The sequence below is a fragment of the Myotis daubentonii genome, chromosome 19 (genome assembly GCF_963259705.1).
Source record: "Myotis daubentonii chromosome 19, mMyoDau2.1, whole genome shotgun sequence".
Classification (NCBI taxonomy): domain Eukaryota; kingdom Metazoa; phylum Chordata; class Mammalia; order Chiroptera; family Vespertilionidae; genus Myotis; species Myotis daubentonii.
The window spans coordinates 10,668,889-10,678,239 of record NC_081858.1 but is presented as its reverse complement, the minus strand read 5'-3'; the positions used below and the strand labels follow the sequence as shown (position 1 = coordinate 10,678,239).

The window sequence follows — 9,351 nt, the reverse complement described above, 5'->3', positions numbered from 1 at the left end:
TTCCGTGTGGCACAGTTGAGGAAGGCACGAAGGTTTTATTTCCTTCTTAAGGTAAAATCTTGCATTTTAGAGTTTGTAGTCCTTCTTTGTGATTACATCACCACACTATCAAAGGACTATAGCCAAGGATCACTGAAGCTAATATTGTGGAAGGAAGCTGCAATATGGACACTATCTGAAGGACCACAGAGAGGTCAGAGAGATTAGAAAAGACACAGCCAGAGGTAGGCAGTTGCTATCAGAAGGAGTAGTATCCAGCCTTTATGCAGCCAGCATATACCTGGAACTAATCCCAGTGGCTAAGGGTCTGCACCTCAAGGAGCGCTGCTGCTCAAGGACAGAGGCCCTACATCAGCCACTGATTCACTGGGGCCATGTAAGTGGCTGCCTTTGTGAGAGAGACTGCCTCCTCCTTGCCTTCTCTACAGAAGAACCAAGTGGTTATGTATGAGACTAGCAGAGTGCTTCAGACTTGGGCTGCCCAGATGAAGGGCCTGGTGCTGGTACTAGTGCCAGGATCTTCACGTGTCAGGTTGGGGATTGTGCTGGTGTTGGTACTGACTTTCCTGCCAAGTTTGTGCAGTGACCTGGGATCAGTATATTATTCATCCTATGAAATAGTCATCCCCAAGGCTCTGACAGTTGAGGGAAGGCAAGACCCAGGGGAAGAGGCATCTTATGTGATATCTATGCAGGGCCAGAAACAGCTGATTCACCTGAAAGTGAAGACAGACTATTTTATCAAGAACTTTCCAGTCTTCAGCTACCACAATGGCATTCTGGGACAAGAAATGCCTTTCATCTCACATGACTGTCACTATGAAGGCTACATAGAAGGACTCCCAGGTTCTTTCGTTTCTGTCAACACGTGTTCAGGCCTCAGGGGCATCCTGATTAAGGAGGGAAAATCCTATGGCATTGAGCCCATGGGCTCTTCAAGACGGTTTGAACATGTGTTGTACACCATGGCTCATCAAGCACCAGTCTCCTGCAGTGTCACTTCCAAAGACAGCCCAGTGGTGTCCACCAGCAGACAACAAGGGAGCAGGAAGCCTGCCGGTCTACAGGAGCTGTCCTACTTGTGGTCACTCACCAAGTATGTGGAGATGTTTGTTGTGGTCAACAACCAGCGGTTCCAAATGTGGGGCAGTAACGTCAATGAGACGGTCCAGAGAGTGATGCACATCATTGCCCTGGCCAACAGCTTCACTAGGGGAATAAACACAGAGGTGGTGCTGGCTGGAATGGAGATTTGGACCGAGGGGGACCTCATAGAGGTCCCAGTGGACCTGCAAGTTACACTCGGGAATTTCAACAGCTGGAGACAAGAGAAGCTCCTCCATCGTGTGAAGCATGATGTTGCCCACATGATTGTCGGACAGCATCCTGCACAGGGTATGGGACAGGCATTTCTCAATGGTGCCTGCTCAAGTGGGTTTGCAGCAGCGGTTGAATCCTTCCATCATGAAGATGTCCTGCTGTTTGCAGCGCTCATGGTCCATGAGCTTGGGCACAACTTGGGTATTCGGCACGACCACTCAGCCTGCATTTGTAAAGACAAACCCCTCTGCCTCATGCGTGACAATATCACTAAAGAAAGTGGCTTCAGCAACTGTAGCTCTGAGGACTTCTACCAGTTCCTCCAGGAACACAGAGGGGCCTGCCTATTTAACAACCCTCAGCGGCACATAGGCCGCTTGCGTAGAGATGCCAATTGTGGAAACGGTGTGGTGGATGATGGTGAGCAGTGTGACTGTGGTACTGACTGTAACACAAACAAGTGCTGTGACAGTACATGTATGCTGAAGGCTAATGCAAAGTGTAGTCCAGGACCTTGTTGTAAAGATACGTGCCAATTTCAAGAAAAGGGCTTCAATTGTCGTCCTGCTTCGGGAGAGTGTGACCTCCCAGAGTATTGTGATGGTACCTCTGCAAAATGTCCTGATAACTTGTACATGCAAGATGGTACACCATGTATAGGATATTACTGTGTACAAGGTGAGTGTAAGAACCCTAATTTTCAATGCCAAGAATATTTTGGGACCTTTTCAACTTCTGCTGAAGATAATTGTTATGAATTGGTAAACAAGCAGGGGGACCGGTTTGGAAACTGTGGCCTTCCTACTTCTGCTAACAAGGAGTATGTTAAGTGTACAGCAGAGAATATACGGTGTGGGAAAATTATATGTTCAGGTATTAGACAGATGCCAATCATCAAACCCTATCATACAGTGATCCAGATTCCTTCTCCTGAAAACTACTGCTGGTCCATGGATTTCTATGACACTGAAGATAAAGAGGATGGAGGAAATGTGAAATATGGCACTACTTGTTCCAAAGGGAAAATCTGCGCAAATGCATCCTGCATTGAGGATGCTGTGCTCAAGTATGACTGCGATGTAGAAGCAATGTGTGATCGGAAAGGAGTTTGCAACAATTTGAAGCACTGCCATTGTAGGTATGGCTATGCACCCCCTGACTGCAAAAACTTAGGATCAGGGGGTAGTGTGGACAGTGGTCCCCCTGGTTTGCCACCTGATGAACAGCCAACAGATGCTGCAGGTTCTGCCACTGGCCATCCTGCCAAACATGAAAAGATCTTAGACAAGATGATCTTATCATTCTTAATACTTTTTCTCATAATATTAGCAGTTGTCAGTATTGCCTCGTGCATCCTTTGTAAAGCTTCAAAGGAAAAGCCCACAGGAGAGAAGCCTCCAGGAGAGAAGCCTCCAGAAGAGAAGCCTCCAGAAGAGAAGCCTCCAGAAGCGGCTGCCCCAGAGGAAGGAGGGGAAGAAGAGGCAGAAGAGGAGGAGGAGGAGGAAGAGGAGGAGGAGGAGGAGGAAGGAGCTAATGAATAAAACAAGAAGCCAAATATACGAAACACTTCAAACACTGACCAGGAACCAGAGGTTCAATGACACAAAGGTGAAATGGGAATTGACAACTCCATGGCTCTGACTAGGATTATATAATAGTATAAACAAAATTTATACTAATTTCATAACAGTATAGAAGCTGAAACTAAAATTTTGTCTTTAGTTTGAAAATAAACTAATATGAGAAGAGGGCTACTCTCACTTTCATTATTCATTTCAGTAATTAAGGTTTTATTTACTTAATATAGTACATATTTTACTACTTTTGCTTCTTAACATTTCATTTGAACTCTTCACATGTATCTTCTGACATCAATGTCTTTGTCTTGGGCCAATTTTTGCAATCACCAGAAACTTTTTCAGAACATGCCATCTTTCATCTAAGCTGTTTGATATATGCTACTGTATGTGCCTGCACTTATTACTGTCACTTGGGTTTTTATTTCAAGTAGCAACTATTATGTGAGGATAGCTGTTTATGCAATTGACTATTCTAGTTTACCCTATTAACGTGCATTCATGAAATGAGTTTTTAAATAAATAAAACCCTATTCAGATTAGACATCTCTTCAGATTCCATTGGTATAGTTATTAGGTCTGTTTTGTTATTAGATTCAGTGAGAGAAACTATATCTGATAAAACAGAAGACCCCCTACCCTGACTGGTTTGGCTCAGTGAATAGAGCATCGGCCTGCGGACTAAAGGATCCCAGGTTCGATTCCAGTCAAGGGCATGTACCTTGGATGCAGGCACTTCCCCAGTAGGGGGGTGTGCAGGAAGCAGCTGATCAATGTTTCACTCTCATCGATGTTTCTAACTTTCTATCCCTCTCCCTTCCTGTTAAAAATCAATAAAATATATTTTTTTAAAAAACACACACAAAAAAACAACCCCAGAAGACCTTTATTGCCCTAGAGCAGCCGTGGGCAAACTACGGCCCGCGGGCCGGATCCGGCCGGTTTGAAATGAATAAAACTAAAAAAAAAAAAAGACCGTACCCTTTTATGTAATGATGTTTACTTTGAATTTGTATTAGTTCACACAAACACTCCATCCATGCTTTTGTTCCGGCCCTCCGGATCAGTTTAAGAACCCGTTGTGGCCCTCGAGTCAAAAAGTTTGCCCACCCCTGCCCTAGAGTCAAGAGGCCAGTGTTGAAGTCATCCACCTTTTCAAATATGACAGACGTGTAACATGGTTTATGTGTATTTAAAGTTATTACTTCCAGTATTTCCAGGCCCTTTCTATAGCCCTACTCTCCTTATACCTAAAAGATTTCTTTTCCTTTTAGAGCAGCTTTCAGAGCCCTTCCTCTTGACTAATCTTCCTGGGATGAAATTTCAGTCATGATTGATTAACATCAGCCAGAGCTAGGAAATGAAGTTTATACTAATTTTATAACAGTATAGAAGCTAAAACTATAATTTTGTCTTTTCTATTTTTCTTTATTTATTGAAATTAATAAGTTATTGACTAATATCAGAAGGAACCTCTCCAATTATAGGTAACAGAGTTTTGGAGGTTGTAGATGCTTCTATGTAATGAGAGCACAAAGCAAGTATAAAATTAACATTATTCATTCTATCCAGGAACTGTGTTAAACACTTTATAGTCATTGTCTTGCCAACTAACCTACATACGGAACCTCCATTGTGTATATGAGGAAATAGATCAAAGAGAATTCTAGTAAGTTGTAGAACATGCATGTCTCCCGAGGCATGACTCAATCTACATTCTCCACTACCTTATGGGCCTTTTCCTTCAGTAAAAAGTGATGAGGAAGGCAATGTGTTCTTACTGACCACTATTATGAATCCTCATGCTGTGTAGTCATTATTGATAAAAATATATTCTCTCCTATTACATGCTGACATAATGGAGTGGCAGGTTGCCATCTTATTCTGTACTGTGGGCCTAGCACAATATAGATGTTTAATAAATATTTACCAAGTGAATGATTTAACCAGAGCTAGCCTTAAAATACAGGCCCAGATTCATTCCATGGGCAGGGTGCTACTTCTAGCACAGTGGCCGGCAAACTGTGGCTCACGAGCCACATGTGGCTCTCTGGCCCCTTGAGTGTGGCTCTTCCACAAAATACAACGTGCGGGCACACAGGTACAGTGAGATTGAAACTTCGTGGCCCATGTGCAGAAGTCAGTTTTCGGCCTGGGTGAGTCTATTTTGAAGAAGTACTGTTGCCCTAACCGGCTTGGCTCAGTGGATAGAGCGTCAGCCTGCGGACTCAAGGGTCCCGGGTTCGATTCCGGTCAAGGGCATGTACCTTGGTTGCAGGCACATCCCCAGTAGGGAGTGTGCAGGAGGCAGCTGATTGATGTTTCTCTCTCATCGATGTTTCTAACTATCCCTCTCCCTTCCTCTCTGTAAAAAATCAATAAAATATATTTAAAAAAAAAAAAAAAGAAGTACTATTGATATTTGGCTCTGCTGACTAATGAGTTTGCCAACCACTGTTAGCACAACCAAAATCTTGCTCAGATGCAATAATGCTAAATATTTATAAACAGTCAAGTAAGTAATAAAAAGCTTATAAAACCTCAAATTCCAGCAAATGAAGGTTGAACCCCATTAAGATAGACTATGGTAAAAAAAACATTTTTGACAGACTATGGTAAGGGAGGGACCAGTTTCAATGTGGATGGGATTGAGCAGATGTAACTCAACATGTTAAATCTCCATGTTCAGTGGTCAGCACTTTCTATAAAGCTCAAGTGACAATGGTTCATTCTGCATTGTGTGTGACTGTCTCTAGGAATTAATAGCATTTCACCTGATTTCTCTCCCCATTGTATTTGGGGGATTCTGAAGAATGCTGACACATTCTAATAACCTGTTGGTAGTCACTTGTGTCCCAGTCAGCTGCTCCCCCAAAACACTCTGATAGTGATTTATTGCTACCCTTTACCTGCCTTCCCTGGGTGGTTATTGTCCTTTTTGTGCTGCCTCAGGCCAGCAGAGACCCAGGCCCTTCCCTAGTTCCTCAAAGCACAGCCAAGTCCAGGCTCTAGATTTTTATCCAGATGTGAGAAAAATTACAATGTGGAAAAGAACACATTTGGGTTTTGCCAATATTAATATTTCTGGAGTCCAGGGATGTGACATGCTCCGCTGTGGAACTTGGGTAGGCTATGTCTCTCCTCTGAATTGATCTGACAACTTTTGTTCCTGCAGGAACGCTTTTAGGAATATCCTCATAGCAGGAATCAGACTCCATTCTCTGGGACTCAGTGAAAGGAAAAATTTTTTTTAAATAACATATACTGAAAATCCAGATCACATCATCATAACCACACATGGATGAAATCATGCCCACAATGAAGACATAGCATATATAGACATATGGTATTAATCCCTTATCAGATATATGATTGACAAATAGGTTGCCTTTTCACTTTTGCTGTACAGCAACTTCTTAATTTGACATAGCTCCACTCATTTATTTTTCTTTTGTTGCCTTTGTGTTTGGTGTCATATCCAAAAAATCATTGCCAAGGCTGATGTCAAGGAGTTTACCACCAATGTTTTCCTCTAAAAGTTTTATGGTTCGCGATCTTACATTTAAATCTTTAATTTATTTTGAGTTAATTTTTGTGTATGGTGTAAGATAGTGGTCCAGTTTCATTCTTTTGCATGTGGCTGTCCAATTTTCCCAACACAATTTATTGAAGATACTGTCCCTTTCCCATTGTATTCTTAGCTCTTCTGTTGTAAATTAACTGTCTATACATGTGCGGATTTATTTTTGGGCTCTCTATTCTGTTCCATTGATCTATGAGTTTCTTTTTATGCCAACACCATATTGGTTTTTTAAATTATTTTTTGAGAGAGAAAGGAGAGGGGTAAAACATCAATGTGTTGTTCTATGTATTTATGGATTCACTGATTGATTCATCTATGTGCTGATAGGGGAACAAATCTACAACCTTGGCATATCAGGACATGCTTTAACCAACTGAGCTACCCAGCCAGGGCCCATACTGTTTTGATTATATAGCTTTGTAATATAATTAGAAATCAGGAAGTGTGATGCTTCCAGCTTTGCTCTTTCTCAAGATTGCTTTGGCTACTTGGTGTCTTTTGTGGTTCCACACATATTTCAGGATTGTTTATTGTTTTATGTGAAAATATTACTAGAATTTTTTTAGAGTTTATACTGAATCTGTAGATTTCTTATGGTAATATGAACATTGTAACAATATTAATTCTTCCAACTCATGAGCATAAAATATCTTTTCATTTACTATGTCTTCTTTAATTTCTTTCTATAATGTCTTACGGTTTTCAGTGTACAGTCTTTCACTTCCTTGATTAAATTTATTCCTAGTTATTTTATTCTTTTTGATGCAATTGTAAATGGGGTTGTTTTCTTAATTTCTTTCTGATAGTTTGTTATTAGTGTATAGAAATGCAGCATCTTTATATTAATTTTGTATCCTGCAACTTAACTGAATTTATTAGTTTTAAGTTATTCATTATAACAGTTTTTGCTGGAATCTTCAGGATTTTTTATATATAATATCATGCCACCTGAAGTAGTGACAGTTTTACTTGTTCCTTTCCAATTTAGATGCCTTTTATCTTGCCTAATTGCTCTGGCTAGGACTTCCAATACTATATTACATAAAAGTGGTAACAGTAGGCATCTTTGTCTTGTTCCTGATGTTAGAGGAAAAACTTTCAGTTTTTCACTAATGAGTATGAAGTTAGTTGTGAGCTCAAAACTTCATTTTTGAGTAGAATTTTGTCATTTTGAGTGGGGTGTAATCTCACTGAAGTGTTTGTTGTTGTTTTTTCTTAATCCTCACTGGAGGACATGTTTTCATTGATTTGAAAGAGAGAGCAGAAGGGAGAGACAGAAAAAGAGTGAGAGAGAGAGAAACATCAATATGAGAGAGAAACATCGATCCGTTGCCTCCCACATGTACCCTGACTGGGGATAGAACACAATCTAGGTATATGTCCTGACCAGGAATCAAACCCGCAACCTTTTGGTACATAGGATGATGTTCCACTAACCAAGCCACCCAGCCAGGACTGCAGTGTTTTCTTGAAGAAAAGAAAAATCAATTATTTTCCTTCATCAATCAAAGTGCTGAACAACTTTAAAAGTAATTTTCACCCTGCTTCTAGACATAAAGCTGTCAACCTTTTTGAGCTCCTTTATTACACCCCCTCCCATTATATATGTACTAGAGGCCCAGTGCATGAATTCGTGCACAGGTGGGGTCCCTTCGCCTGGCCGGCGATCAGGGCTGATCAGGGCCAATTGAGGCTGGTGGCTGGGGAGGGATCACAGGAGGGACCGCAGGCGGGCTCCAGGGAGTGTCTGGCCCCATTTCACTCAGTCCTGATCGGCCGGACCCCCGCAGCAAGCTAACCTACCAGTCGGAGCATCTGTCCTGTGATGGTCAGTTCACGTCATAGTGACCAGTCAGTCAACCGCTCAGTTGGACACTTAGCATATTAGACTTTTATATATATAGATCATGGCTCCAAGAGATTACTTTGCAATGGGAAGACGAGTCTTCCATAACACTTCCCATAAATAGGCACCTTATGTACTATTATGGAAAATTGTTCTACTTCTAGAGTCTATTGGGGAGAAAAGGAATTAAATACTATGAGATAGATCCTTATCTGGGAGTCACTTATTCATTCAACAATTCTAGTTCATCTACTCTTGAACCTGGGCATATGAGAATGAACAAACAGAAGTGGGCAATGGACACATGTAAGTCATTTTCTAATACAGAGGAGACTTTGGGGATACCTAGTCTTTAACTGGCATAATTTTAGGATACCAATATGTCCAGGCCATCCAGAGAAGAGTGTGGGCCTGGAGTTACCAGCCAATGTACCCATGAAAATCACACATAAGAAGTGGCTTCTCTGCTGGTATCTCCCATTCACATTTTTGGACAGTGTTATAAACAGAGCATCTTTTCACATAGTTATATAATTTTTATATATCCTCTTCAGTGAAATGTCTCTTTATGCTCATTTTCTAATTGGATTATTTGCTTTGATATTGGTGAGTAGTAGGAGTTCTTTATGTATTCTAAGAATAATTTTTTTAAATCAGATAAGTGGTTTGCAAATATTTTCTCGCCCTCCATAGCTTGTCTTTTCATCCTTTTAACAAAGTCATTCACAAAGCAAGGATTTTTACTTTTGATGCAATCCAATTTATGGAGTTTTCTTTTATGGATCATGTTTTTGGTGTCATGTTTAAGAATTTTTTACCAAGTCTTAGCTTCTAAAAAATGTTCTATGTTTTCTTCTAAAAGAGTTTCATAGTTTTATATTATATTTTACAGTTAAATTTATTATCTATTTTGAGATGATTTTTGTATGAAGTGTGGAGTTTAAGTTGAGGTTCTTTTTTTTTTTTTACTATATACATCAAACTTTCCAATACCATTGGTTAAAAAGACTATCTTTTCTCCACCC

The 9,351-nt window shown here is 40.6% G+C and overlaps 1 pseudogene; it reads left to right on the top strand.

Annotated features, from left to right (window-relative positions):
* Positions 1-374: 374 nt before the first annotated feature.
* On the top strand, positions 375-2,840 carry LOC132221751 (disintegrin and metalloproteinase domain-containing protein 1a-like; annotated as a pseudogene).
* Positions 2,841-9,351: the final 6,511 nt, after the last annotated feature.